At 35.8% G+C, this 15,118-nt stretch overlaps 1 protein-coding gene across 39 annotated transcripts in view; it reads left to right on the top strand.

The window, feature by feature from the left end:
• The window catches only part of SOX6 (SRY-box transcription factor 6), a 705,491-nt gene that overhangs the window by 147,320 nt on the left and 543,053 nt on the right, over positions 1 to 15,118 (top strand). For all 39 annotated transcript variants that reach the window (XM_078340670.1, XM_078340651.1, XM_078340627.1 and 36 more), the window contains exon 2: positions 9,566 to 9,639. The gene's annotated coding sequence lies outside the window, so the exon portion shown is untranslated. The remainder of the gene's footprint in view (positions 1 to 9,565; positions 9,640 to 15,118) is intronic.

Genomic DNA, 15,118 nt, shown 5'->3' with positions numbered 1-15,118 from the left:
CTTGTAGTATAGTTTGAAGTCAGGTAGCATGCTACCTCCAGCTTTGTACTTTTTGCTTAGAATTGACTTGGCTATGCAGGCTCTCTTTTGGTTCCATATGAAGTTTGAGGTGTTTTTTTCCAGTTCTGTGAATACGGTCGTATGTGGCTTGATGGGGATAGCATTGAATGCATAAATTACCTTGGGCAGTATGGATGTTTTCACAATACTGATTCTTCCTAATCATGAGCATGGAATGTTTTTCCATCTGTTTGTGTCCTCTCTTATTATCCTTGAGCAGTGGTTTGTAGTTCTCCATGAAGAGGGCCTTTACATCCTTTGTTAGTTGTATTCCTAGGTATTTTATTCTCTTTGTAGCAATTGTGAATGGCAGTTCATTCTTGACTTGGCTCTCTTTAAGTCTATTATTGGTGTATAGGAATGCTTCTGATTTCTGCATATTGATTTTGTATCCTGAGACTTTGCTGAAGTTACTTATCAGTTTTGGGAGATTCTGGGCTGAGATAATGGGGTCTTCTAAATATACAATCACGTCATCTGCAAATAGAGACAATTTGACTTACTCCTTTCCTAATTGAATACCCTTTATTTCTTTTTCTTGCCTGATTGCTCTGGCTAGAACTTCCAATACTATATTGAATAGGAGTAGTGAGAGAGGGCATCCTTGTCTAGTGCCAGATTTCAAAGGTCTGCTTCCAGTTTTTGCCCATTCAGTATGATTTTGGCTGTGGATTTGTCATAAATAGCTGTTATTATTATGAGATATGTTCCGTTGATACCTAGTTTGTTGAGAGTTTTTAACATAAAGTGCTGTTGAATTTTGTCAAAGGTCTTCTCTGTATCTATTGAGATAATCATGTGGTTTTTGTCTTTGGTTCTGTTTATGTGGTGAATAACGTGTATAGCCTTGCGTGTGTTGAACCAGCCTTGCATCCCTGGGATGAAGCTGACTTGATCATGATGGATAAGCTTTCTGATGTGCTGTTGCAATTGGTTTGCCAGTATTTTATTGAAGATTTTTGCATCTATGTTTATCATGGATATTGACCTGGAGTTTTCTTTTCTTGTTGAGTCTCTGCCGGGTTTTGGTATGAGGATGATGTTGGTCTCATAAAATGATTTAGGAAGGATTCCCTCTTTTCAGATTGTTTGGAATAGTTTCAGAAAGAGTGATGCTAGCTCCTCTTTGTATGTCTGGTGGAATTCAGCTGTGAACCCATCTGGACCTGGGCTTTTTTTTTATTGGTAGGATATTAATTGCTGCCTTGACTTCAGCCCTTGTTATTGGTCTATTCAGGGTTTCAACTTCTTCCTTGTTTAGGCTTGGGAGGGTGTAAGTGTCTAGGAATTTATCCATTTCTTTCAGGTTTACTGGTTTATGTGCATAAAGTTGTTTGTAGTAATCTCTGATGGTGGTTTGTATTTCTGTGGAATTTGTGGTGATATCCCCTTTAACATTTTTATTGCATCTATTTGATTCTTCTTCCTTTTCTTTTTTATTAATCTGGCTAGCAGTCTGTCTATTTTGTTGATTTTTTCAAAAAACCTGCTCCTGGATTTATTAATTTTTTGAAGGGTTTTTTGTATCTCTATCTCCTTCAGTTCTGCTCTGATCTTAATTATTTCTTGCCTTCTGCTGGCTTTTGAGTTTTTTTGATTTTGCTCCTCTAGCTCTTTCAACTTTGATGATAGGGTGTCAATTTTAGAACTTTCTTTGCTTCTCATGTGGGAATTTATTGCTATAAATTTTCCTCTTGACACTTCTTTAAATGTGTCCCAGAGAGTCTTGTGCGTTGTGTCTTCATTCTAGTTGGTTTCGAAGAACATCTTTATTTCTGCCTTCAATTCATTTCATGATGTTGTATGGTTCTGAGTGAGTTTCTTAATCCTGAGTTTAAATTTGATTCCACTGTGGTCTGAGAGACTGTTATGATTTCCATTCTTTTGCATTTGCTGCGTAGTGATTTACTTCCAATCATGTGGTCAGTTTTAGAGTGGGTGTGATGTGTTGCTGAGAAGAATGTATATTCTGTGGATTTGGGGTAGAGAGTTCTGTAGATGTCAGTTAGATTTGCTTGGTCCAGACCTGAGTTCAAATCCTGGATATCCTTGTTAATTTTCTGTCCATCGATCTGTGTAATATTGACACTGGAGTGTTAAAGTCTCCCACTATTATTGTGTGGGAGTCTAAGTCTCTTTGTAGGTCATTAAGAACTTGCTTTATGTATCTGGGTGCTCTTGTATTGGGTGTGCATATATTTAGGATAGTTAGGTCTTCTTGTTGCATTGATCCTTTTACCATTATGTAGTGCCCTTCTTTGTCTCTTTTGATCTTTGTTGCTTTAAAGTGTATTTTACCAGAGACTAGAATTGCAACTCCTGGTTTTTTTTTTTTTGCTTTCCATTTGCTTGGTAAATCTTCCTCCACCCCTTTATTTCGTGCCTATGTGTGTCCTTGCACGTGAGATGGGTTTCCTGAATATAGCATACCAATGGGTTTTGAATTTTTGTCCAGTTTGCCAGTCTATCTTTTGATTGGGGCATTTAGCCATTTACATTTAAGGTTAATATTGTTATGTGTGAATATGATCCTGCCATTTTGATGCTAGGTAGTTGTTTTGCCCATTCACTGCTGCAGTTTCTTCATTGTATTGATGCTCTTTACCATTTGGTACATTTGTGGAGTGGCTGGTACTGGTTGTTCGTTTCTATGTTTAGTGCTTCTTTCAGGAGCTCTTGTAAAGAAGGCCTGGTGGTGATGAAATCTTTGAGCAATTGCTTGTTTGTAAGGTATTTTATTTCTCTTTCACTTATGAAGTTTAGTTTGGCTGGGTATGAAATTCTAAGTTGAAAGTTCTTTTCTTTAAGGATGTTGAATATTGGCCCCTACTCTCTTATGGTTTGTAGGGTTTCTGCCAAGAGATCCACTGTGTGTCTGATGGGCTTCCCTTTGTGGGTAACCCACCTTTCTCTCTGGCTGCCCTTAGCATTTTTTCCTTTGTTTCGACCCTGGTGAATCTGACAATTATGTGCCTTGGGGTTGCTCTTCTTGAGCAATATTTTTGTGGTGTTCTCTGTGTTTCCTGGACTTGAATATTGGCCTGCCTTTAGGTTGGGGAAGTTCTCCTCTGTAGTATCCTGAAGAATGTTTTCCAGCTTGGATTCATTCTCTCCATCACATTCAGGTACAGGTATCAAATGTTGATTAGGTCTTTTCACATAATCCCATATTTCTTGGAGGCTTTGTTCATTTCTTTTTACTCCTTTTTCTCTAGTCTTTCCTTTTCATTTTATTTCATTGAGTTGACCTTCAATTCCTTTCTTCTGCTTGGTCAATTCAGCTATTGAAACTTGTGGATGCTTCGTGGAGTTCTCATGTTGTGTTTTTTAGCTACATTAAGTCATTTATATTCTTCTCTAAGCAGTTTATTCTTGTTAGCATTTTGTCAAACCTTTTTTCAAAGTTCTTAGTTTATTTGCATTGGGCTATAACATGTTCTTTTAGCTCAGAGAAGTTTGTTATTACCCACTTTTTGAAGTCTGTTTCTGTCAATTCGTCAGACTGATTCTCCATCCAGCTTTGTTCCCTTGCTGGTGAGGAGTTGTGATCCCTTGGAGGAGGAGAGGTGTTCTGGTTTTTGATGTTTTCATCCTTTTTGCACTGGTTTCTTCCCATGTTTGTGGATTTATTTACCTGTGTGGTCTTTGTAGTTGGTGACTTTTGGATTGGGTCTCTGAGTGGATGCCCTTTTTGTTGGTGATGAGGTTATTTCTCTCTGTTTTTTTAGTTTTCCTTCTAACAGTCAGACACCTCTGCTGTAGGACTGCTGGAGGTCCACTCCAGACCCTGCTTGCCTGGGGATCACCTGCAGTGGCTAAACAGTATGGGTTGCTGCCAGTTTCTTCTTCTGTTATCTTTGTTCCAGAAGTATACCCACCAGATGTCAGCCTGAGCTCTCCTTTATGAGGTGTCTCTTTGTATATATGGGGGTCAGGGAGCTGCTTGAGGAGACAGTCTGTTTTTTATAGGAGCTCAAGTGCTAGGCTGTGAGTTCCATTGTTCTGATCAGAGCTGCTAGGTAGATACATTTAAGTCTGTTGGAGCAGACTTCATAACCACCTTTTTTCCCCAGGTTCTCTGTCCCGGGAAGGTGGGACTTTATTTAGAAGCCCCTGACATGCTGCTGCCTTTTTTCAGAGATGCCCTGCCCAGCAAGGACATAGCCTAGTCACAGTCTGCCAGCAGAGGTGTTGCTGAGCTGCTGTAGGCTCTGCCCAGCTCCTGTGTGAGCTTCCTTGTGGTTTTGTTTATAGAAGAACTGCCTCAGTAATGGTGGGTTGTCTCTGTAATGGAGGACTGCCTTGATAATGGCAGATTGCCTCTGTAATGGCAGACTGCTTCAGTAATGGTGGGCTGCTTCAGTAATGGTGGGCTGCCTCGGTAGTGGTGGATTGCCTTGGTAATGGCAGATGTCCTTCCCCCCACAGAGCTGGATCATGCCTGGTCTAGGTGTGCTTGCTGTGAAACTCAATCCAGAGCATTTCAGATTGCTGGTCTTTGTGGGGATGAGACCTACCAAGCCAGATCCCCTGGCTCCCTGTTTCAGCCCTTCTTTATTCAGTTGAATGGATGACTCTGTCTCCCAGGCATTCCAGGCACCAGTTGAAATGGCTGCCCAGATTTGTGTGAGTTTTTGTGTGGAGACCCACTGTGCCAGCTGAAACAGCCATGCTGGAGACTCGTGGTGCTTTTCCGCCCAGAAATTTCCTGGTCTGTGAGCAGTAAAAATTCCTTTTGGAAATGCGGTGATCACTTTCTTCTGTGTTCTTGCGGGAAACTGCACTCCAGAGCTGTTCCTATTTGGCCCTCTTGGATCCGCCTTTTTCTAATAATCGTTTTAATGCAACAATCACATGTCCTGGAAAACCCATGTGAATTTGCACACAGGATATTTTTAATATGTAACTTTTATTTTCATATATAAAATACCAGGCATTGATCTTGTCACAAAAGTTAGTTGAGAAAATAAATGCTTTTAAGACAGTTGTTTTAATTTAGTGACTCACTATGTATCATAGTAAAATCAATGCATCAATAAATTTAAAAAGTTATTTAATTAATACTTCAGTTTTAATCATGCAGTGCTATGATTTAATTTAAAAGTGGACAAAATTTGTTACAGGTATTTTGGAAGCAGTTTATACTTTAAATAATAGGTTAGAATCATTTAATCTCAGGGCTGTAAGGTCATTTAATCCAACCACCTATTTGATGCTTGAACTTCCTTGCTAACTCAAATAATAAAAAGAAGGTAAGGGGGAGTAATTCAAAACAGAAATGGGTGTAGTTTAAAGAGAGTGCTTTAAGCAGGATTTAAAAATGTAGCTTGAAAGCTTTTAAAGTCTAATTATACAGGAAGGCGGCAATGTTTTTATTTGCTATTTACTTTTGATCTATTACCTATTTTTGGTAGAGTGGGACATGCTTTTGTGAAAATATTTATGGTTTCTTCATTTAATGTTATGATACTCATTTGAAGTTGCTGTGTAATTTTGAGAGTTTTTAAAACTAATATTAATATTTGGTTTTTGCTCTCAGACTAATAGCAAGTTATCCTAGATCTGGGGGATTTCTTTTGAATGTCTAAGTGATATACTGAATATTATAAATAGTTTCTTTGTTTTGGGACACGTTAGACATGTTAAGTATAAAAAATCTAAATAATTTCAAACCATAAGAATAAGAAAGTAAAATAACCTATTGCACCTTGCCCAATGTTAACATTTTTGTTAAATTAAATTTTGTGAAACTTATACATGCATATATATTTGATTTCCACATAAATATTTGCTATTCTATAAATTGATGGGCTTTTATCATACATGTATTTTTTATTCAAAAATGTATGTGGCCATCTTTTCTGTCAATAAATACAGATTTATATAATGATTTTTAATAGTCACAGAGTAGTGTTATGTATATGTACCACAATTTACTTATTCAATCAATAGGTTATTCCAAATTTGGCTATTATAAAAAACTATAATGAATATACATATTAAATGTATGTATCATTATCATTTTTGTAATGAGCTCCTTAAGATAATTTTTTAAAGTAGCATTGCAAACTAAAAGGAAATGGACAGTAAAAGTTTTAAAACTTATTGTAAAATTACTATTAAGAAGTCATACATTTATAATCCCAACCATAGTACATGAAAGTGCTTATTTTTTGACACTCTTACAAATACCAGTTTTTGCCCAGTTTATAAAATGTTTTGCAAATATTATGAGTGAAGATATTTGATTTACATTTCTTTGGCTATTTGGTAGATTACACACATTTTTATATTATTGGACGTTTGCACTTAGTCATTTGTACATTTCTTCTTTGTATCCCTCGTTCATTTTTTTTTTTTTTTTTAAGACAGAGTCTTGCTCTGTTGCCCAGGTTGGAGTACGGTGATGCAATCTCAGCTCACTACAACCTCTGGCTTCTGGGTTCAAATAATTCTTGGGTCTTAGCCTCCTGAGTAGCTGGCATTACAGGCATGTACCACCATGCCCGGCTAATTTTTCTATTTTTGGTAGAGATAGGGTTTCACCATGTTGGCCAGGCTAGTGTCAAACTCCTAGCCTCAAGCGGTCTGCCTACCTTGGCCTCCCAAAATGCTGGGATTACAGGCATGAGCCACCACACTTGGCCCCTTGTACATTTTTATATTGAAGAATTTGTAGCAATATATTTTTTATTTAGTACATTAAGAATATGTCGAAGACTTGAAGTCTAAATGTTATGGAGCAAATTACCACCATGGTCAGATGTGTAATAGACTGTGACCAGGTTGGATTATTGATTGTTTGAAATCCTTGATGGGAAAGGCCATATTTTTTAAATTTAAATTTTTTGTGTTCTTATTGTACAGTGTGATCTTTAACCCATGGTCACTATTTGCTGAATGTATAAATGAGCAAATACAGGACTGCAACAGTCCTTGGGTAAATGGGTGATCTGAGGATTCATTTTGCTAAACATTGAGATTTTCCAGAACATGTAATGATTTGCTCTGGCATTTCCTTTTCTATCTTCTCACATTTGTGTTGCCTTCAGGACCATAGTGACTGGCTTTATATTTGGAAATGTCTTTTTAAGAATAAACTTTTCTATTTGTTAAAAATGTACCTTATTTCAAGTTGTGTGTGTATCAGTTCTTAACTCTGACCGTCATAAAATGTTGCTTATTTAGCCTTCAGTTATCTGCATGCAGAAGTATGCATTAAAGTCATTTATAAAATTATATAATAATGCACTCTTTGACCATAGGAACTTATTATTTTTAAATTCTTTGCTCTAAACTTCACCAATAGTGCAAATCAGTTGATAATGAGATTCACAGTTGCTTTTATCACATGTAGCAGGATTTCGCTGATATGACAAATAAGATTTACTGACTTTGTATGTTGTATGTTAAAATGTCATTTGTTCTAAATGTCTGGAATCTGACTTGTTCCAAAATTAAAAATATTTCCAGAGTTAGAGGTCTTAATTTTGAGACAGTTCATTGATTAAAAAATTATATCTATCCTGATCACAATATTTTTCTGGCTGCATTTTCTTTTAGCTTCCCATTCATTATGTGGAAGTGAAGGAATAGGATGTATTATGTATATCACATAATTCCAATTAATGCTTTAAAAAAAGTAGTTGCCAGAAAAACAAGGTGTGATATTTTAAAATGTATAAGTACTAAAAACTCTTTTGGATTCTAGAATTTAAACTTTTGGATATACAGCATTTTGCTGTAAAACTTATTTTGTGGGTAACTTCTTTACAAGGAAATTGTTATTTATAACTCAGCAGGGGATAGAATGTCAGGATGGTTTGCATCAGAACTAGTACTCTTTGATGCTTTTAAATACTACACACAGTATGTCCAGGTAGGCTTGTGTGGTGTCCCAGATAAAATTACTCTCCCAGATCTTCAGACAGTGAAGCCAAGAATGAAAAGGATAGAATACCAAAAATTAATGGCAGAGATATGTCCCTTTGGCCAGACTATCCTGTACTTTCTTGCACTGTGGCAGTAGGCATTATAGGGTTGCTGGAAGCTGGTGAAACTTGAGTGTGGAAGCCCTGAGACACCATTTCCTACAAAGACAAGAAGGTGTCATGAAGAAGTCTAGTGGGTATGTTAGCTGTTGATGCTTAAAGCTGTCCAAATCCCCAAACCTTTGTCATCTATCAATCTTTATAAAAAATTTTTTATAGATGGGGTCTTGCCATGTTGCCTAGGTGGGTTTTGAATTCCTGGACTCAAGCTATCCACTTTCCTCAACCTCCCAAAGTGCTGGGATTACCGGCATGAGCCACTGCACCCAGCTCTATTATCTGTCAATCTTGACTAGAAAATAGAGTAAATTATCTGGATCATTTAGGCAAAAGCATATTTTAGGGGTTGGAGAGGGCTGAGTTAGATATTTATTTCATATTTAATTTTTATTTCAGATGCCTATACCTAATCTATTAGGGTCATTTGTGCTATAATTGCAAAGTTGGGTGCAGTGGTCCCTACAAATGATGTTGATCAAGATCCATTGTTTTTCAGAAAGATTTTATTTAAATCTAGTTAGCTGTAACTAACCTAGATATTTACTGGCTGTATTTAGAAACTGCAGATTGAATCAAACCAATCCCCAAAGCCTAGGAAAGTTTCTGACCTAAATTAGGAACCCAAGCTCTATTATTATTTTTAGTTGACTACTACTCACAGCCATCCCCACATTTTTGAAAGAATACATCCTCTGTAACAAAGTTTCTTTGTTTTAACGAAACTAAAAATATGCTGTATTTAGACCAAACAATAACAATAAACTACGAAACTGTCTTCTAATGCATGGGGGTTCTGGATAGAGGAAATAATAGATATTTAGAGTCATAAAATGACTCTTTGTATGTTAAAAATTTTTATAAGGCTAGCCCTGTGTGTTTGAGTTGCATCTGTTACCTCTTCAGCCAGAACTAAAGTGTGTGTGAGCAAAATAATTTTGGATTGAATTATGGCTTATACAGAATGCACTGTATATAGCCTAAGCGTCTAATGAGTTCCACACCTCAGGTAGAACAAACACTCCATCCTTTCTTATTAACTCTACCTACAAGATATTCCTGTCTAACACATTTAAGATATTCTCTGTGAAGCTAATTCATTTCAACTTGCAGAAATAAATTAAACGTGTTTTTCAAATATAAATTATAAGCCTATTTCTTTATTTCTCTTAATATTTTTCCCTTTTGTTTTTACTTATTTGTACTTTCAACATCTACTTTATTACTGACAATTTTTTAAAAAAAGCAATATTGAAAGGAGATGTGGCATTCTTAGATGTAGAACAATAAAATAATTGTTTCTTTTGGTATTATCATCTTGGAAAAAGTTGTTACAGTACATTGGGACAACTGCCTGAATTAAAAACAGTATGATTTCTAGTCAGAATCTTCTTTAATAAAGCATATAAATGCAATTTACTTATCCTTTTTAATTTCATTTTCTATTAAAATTTCAGGTCACTTTCATGAATTCAAAGGCAATTTACCAGTGATTTCTGGGTGCTGGGGCTGATATTTTTTGGGCATATTTGTAAGTATTGGTTTATTTATCACTTTCTTCATTGTGTAATGATACAATTATAGCTTATAAACAAGTTCTTAACTCCTAGTGTGTGTAAATTTTTATTAGTTGTTCTGCAATCATTTTGTAATTATTATTTTTTGATAAGTGTTTTCTTGGGAGGAGCATAGAACGAAGTACCAGCTGGTAATAAAAAGCCTCAATTTGTTGTGATTTCAAGTGAAATAACACAATGCAGGGCCTGTTATAATAAGCTTAAAGAATAACTATCTTACTCTTTGAGAATAGGACTCAATTGTAGGAATGAGTTATCTTAAAGAGCATAGTCTATATAGACACAAATAATTTACCCTGATAACTTCTGATAGTCTTCTGGTTATCTGCACTTGAAAAGTGCTATTTGCCTATCTATGCCCATAGAAAAGATGTGGGACGATGAAGAATTTAAAGAGCTGTCAGCACATGAGGAGATTATGTACAGGCAATTCTCATTTTATTATACTTTCTTTTATTATGCTTTGCAGATTTTTTTTTTTAAGACAAATTAGAGGTTTGTGGCAACCCTGCATTGGGCAAGTCTATTGGCACCATTTTTCCAACAGCATGTGTTCACTTCATGTCTGTTATATTTTTGTAATTCTCACAATATTTCAAACTGTCTTATTATTATATCTGTTATGATGATCCCTAATCAGTGATCTTGATGTTACTATTGTAATTATTATGGGAACCCACCAAACAGGCCTACAAAAGGTGGTGAACTTGTGTGTATTGTGTGTGTTCTGATTGTTCCGCCAACTGGCTGTTCTCCTATCCTTCTCCCTCTCCTCGAGCCACTCTATTCTCTGAGGCACAACAATATTGAAAAAATAAAAATTGGCTCAATATTGAAATTGGGCCAACTAATAACCCTACAATTATGTCTAAGTGTTCAAGTGAAAGGAGAAGCATATTAAAGTCTCACATGAAATCAACAGCTACAACTGATTCAACTTTGTGAGAAAGGCATGTTGAAAGCTGAGATAGGTCAAAAGCTAGGCCTCTTGTACCAGTTAGCCAAGTTGTGAATGCAAAGGGAAAGTTCTTGAAGGAAATGCAAAGTGCTACAACTATAATAAGAAAGCAAAATAGCCTTATTGCTGATATGGAGAAAGTTTGAGTGGTCTGGATAGAAGACCAAATAAGCCACGACATTCCCTTAAGGCAAAGTGTAATCCAGAGCAAGGCCCTAACTCTTCAATTTTTGTGAAGGCGGAGAGAAGTGAGGAAGCTGAAGAAGAAAGTTTGAAGCTAGCAGAGACTGGTTCACAAGGTTTAAGGAAAATAGCAGTCTCCATAACATAAAAGTGAAGGCAAAGCAGCAAGTGCTAATGGAGAAGCTGCAGCAAGCTATCCAGAAGATCTACATAAGACCATTGATGAAAGTGACTACATCAAATTACAAATTTTCAGTGTAGATGAAACAGCCTTATATGGGAAGAAGATGCTATCTAGGACATTTATATACAGAGAGGAGAAGTCAACACCTGGCTTCAAGGCTTCAAAGGACAGGTGAACTCTTTTGTTAGAGGCTAATGTGGCTGGTGAATTTAACTTGAAGTCAATGTTTATTTAACATCTGAAAATCTTAGGGCCTTTAGGAATGAACTCTGCCCGTGCTCTATAAGTGGAATAAGGAAGCCTGAGTGAGAGCACACTGGTTTATAGCATGGTTTACTGAATATTTTAAACCCATGGTTGAGACCTACTACTCAGAAAAAAAGATTCCCTTAGAGATATTATTACTCATTGAAAATGCACCTGGTCATCAAAAACTCAGGTGGAGATATACACGGAGATTAATGTTGTTTTTATGCCTGCTAACACAACATCCGTTCTGTAGTTCATGGATCAAGGACTAATTTCAACTTTCAAGTCTTATTATTTCAGAAGAACATTTTGTAAGGCTGTGGTTGCCATACATAGTGATTCTGCTAATTAATCTGGGCAATGTAAATTGAAAACTTTCTATGAAGGAGTCACCATTCTAGATACCATTAAGAATGTTTGATGGCCAGGCGCGGTGGCTCAAGCCTGTAATCCCAGTACTTTGGGAGGCCAAGGCGGGTGGATCACGAGGTCAGGAGATCGAGACCATCCTGGTCAACATGGTGAAACCCCATCTCTACTAAAAAATATACAAAAAATTAGCTGGGCATGGTGGCGTGTGCCTGTAATCCCAGCTACTCAGGAGGCTGAGGCAGGAGAATTGCCTGAACCCAGGAGGCGGAGGTTGCCGTGAGCCGAGATCGCGCCATTGCACTCCAGCCTGGGTAACAAGCGCAAAACTCCATCTCAAAAAAAAAAAAGAAAAAAAAAGAACGTTTGTAATTCATGGGAGGAAGTCAAAATAGCAATATAAAGAAGAATTTGAAAGAAATTTATTTCAACCCTCATGGATGACTTTGAAGGGATCAAGACTTCATTGGAAGAGGTAAATGCAGATGTGGTAGAAATAGCTAGAGAAGTCGAATTAGAAGTAGAATGAGAAGTGGAGCCTAAGATGTGACTGAATTTATGCAATCTCATGATACAACTTGAACAGATGAGAAGTTGCTTCTTCTACATGAGCAAAGAGTGTAGTTTCTTGAGATGCAGTCTACCCTGGTTGAAGATGCTGTGAACACTTTAAATGACAACAGAAGTTTTAGAATATTACATGAACTTATTTGATAAAAAGCAGCAGAATTTGAGAGGATTGACTCAACTTTGAATGATGTTCTGCTGTGGGTAAAATGCTATCAAACAGCATTGTATGTTACAGAAAAATATTTTGTAAAGGAAGAGTCAATCAATGAGGCAAATGAATGAACTTTAAAAGTCTATTAAAGTACTTGAAATTAATTGATATATATTTATTATATAGAAGTGGTATAGAGTATGTGGCAGATATTAAAAATGTCTGTGTGTATTTAAACCTATATTTAAGTAACTTGAGTTTAAAATATATATGTGTATGTATATATTGTTGTAAACTATTGGTATTTAAGGGGCTTTTTTACATTTGATAACAGCAAAGACATAGGAAACTTTTTCTTTGTTAGTGTACTGCTCTAAAGGAGTTTTAAATAATATACTTCTAGGAAATTATTTGAAATAAGCAATGTTATAAATTAGAGTTTAAGTGATTCTGTATTTAAGCAGAGCTATTGAAAATGTATTTAATATCACCTTTATCTTCCTTTTAATAGTAGTATTGATTAGGACAGGCATTTTGAACCAGTTAAAAGAAATAGATGTTCATGTTTAATATAGTTTAACACACTTTATGTATTTTTAATGCTTTAATAATAAATAGTTCTTTTAGGAAACTATCAATTTGCTTTTTATTATTTTTATACTTAAGTCTTATGTAAAGTACAAAACTATATAAACTGTGGGGTCACTTGGATTAAACATAAGCTGTTAATTTACACAAGATATTGTGGTGAGGATTAGGAAGCAAAGAAGACAGAGAAAGAAATATAAAGTATCTTTGAAGGGCTCTTTGTGAAAACAGAAGATTCTAAGGAACTGAACTTATTCTGTTGGAAATCTGAATGAAGGGAAATAATTTTGAGCTGTCCAAATCTTAATTGCTTTGTCTCTACTTCCTTTCTCTTTTCTTTCATATTATTTAGACGTTCCCTTTAGTAAGTTTTTAGGATGAGTAAAGTTTTTGAAGTGATAAATACAATTACCAGCATTTCAACCAAGATGGCCTTCATTAAAATATAGTTTACATTTCTTATCACCCAAAGGCTCTGTTTCCTGAATTCTTCAATTTATTCCCTCCACCAAGACATATTTAGACTAACTTTGAATGGTGGTGATCCAAGTAATTGAGCATTTTCTTTTGATTTAACAAAGAGAAAGACTAAAATTAGAAGGGACACTGTTGATGTAACTTCTGTATGGTTATTTCTAGAGTTCCACTTAAAAACAAAACCAACAAGCAACAACAACAAAAAACCCAAAAAGCCTTTAGTCAGTTTTTGTCTGGCCACTTAGGCAGAAGTCATGCTAGTCATAGAGCCTTAAGGCAATTATTTTCTAGTCTTGAGAATTTCTATATGCTTATTTAAGGGCATGGACTTTGGTGTTCCTTTGGTCAGTCATTTCAGGTTTTGCTAGGGCTGTCTCATGACTACAGAACCTTTTGATTAAAGAAATATAGCCAGATACTATGACTAAGATAAGTCAGACAAAATTAACATGGCATCCAAAATTCTTGAGTTTCTACTTCTCTCACTTGATGTGGAAACTGTCCACTAGTTATACCGAAAGATGAGGCATCTAAAACAATAGAAATATTTATCTAGTCAGGCCTAAGAATAAGCAAGTGGGTTCAGCAACAGTGACTTTTTTATGAATCTTAATTTCCATGTCCTAGAACTGCTTATTTGCTACATGATCTAAGGCAGAAAGTTATACCTCATGGCTATGGGAAGGTTTCTTAGTAAGGTGTGCAAGCCTGTCTGTGAGATAAGGAAGACTGGATATTGTTTTGCACATCCATAATGAATGCGCCACACCAAGAGTGTGTGAGAACCGATTGGAATCTTTCCTACTGAAATCAACTACCCAGGCCAGAAGAGGAAAATACTGTGAAGGAAAATGGCTATCTCTTCAGAAGCTGCATCTTATGCTAGTGTTTTAATCTTTTTTTTTCTTCAAAATATAAAACTTCTTTTTTTTCCTTTTCCTAAAGTAGCCATTGTGGAAGATTGCCTTGTTTTGCATGTTGTTATCTCACATTTGATTTTTTTATCTCTAATGAAAACTATGTAATTTTGATCTGGTAATTTTACCAGAGCAGTAAATGATTGGCTAAAGAAAAAAAAAACCCAGACATAGTTTATTAGCTACCCTGCTTTTTCAGGTAACCCAAGTCTTTCTGGTAATTTGATAATGAATTCCTTTTTAAAAAATCTATCTCTGCTCCTGGTCTCTAATAGCAATCTTTTTCCTCAGGTCTCTGACAAGGATTTTACTGTATAGTACAAAAAGTGATTATTGCCTAACTTCAGGCTTGAGGAAATAATAATACCAACAGAGTATTAAGATAGTATAACACTTGATTTTGCAGACATTTAATTGGCTGAATTTCACAAAAACTCTGTGGAATGAGTACAAATTATCTTTATTTTTGTAGAGTAGCAGGATTCAAACCTGGAATTCATGGTATAAATTTAGTGTTCCTTTCATAACACTATGCTGTCCTCTTTCAGAGAGAGTTTCAGCTCTCTTTTGTTTTTGGTCACTATCTCAGTCTTCACTTGGTTACTGTATGAATACTTTTGAAAATTTGAGATAGACTAAATCAGGGAGGAGATTATAGAGACACTTCTACCATTTACTTCATTTCATCAGGTTCCTGGACTGAGGACTCAGGTCCTCCCTGATATTTTCGACTCCTTTATTCCAAAACTGCCACATGTCGTTCTTCAGCTGAAAGTTTTTGAATTAC

The sequence above is a fragment of the Callithrix jacchus genome, chromosome 10, assembly GCF_049354715.1.
Source record: "Callithrix jacchus isolate 240 chromosome 10, calJac240_pri, whole genome shotgun sequence".
Taxonomy (NCBI): Eukaryota; Metazoa; Chordata; class Mammalia; order Primates; family Cebidae; genus Callithrix; species Callithrix jacchus.
This window is presented reverse-complemented; position numbering and strand designations above follow the sequence as displayed.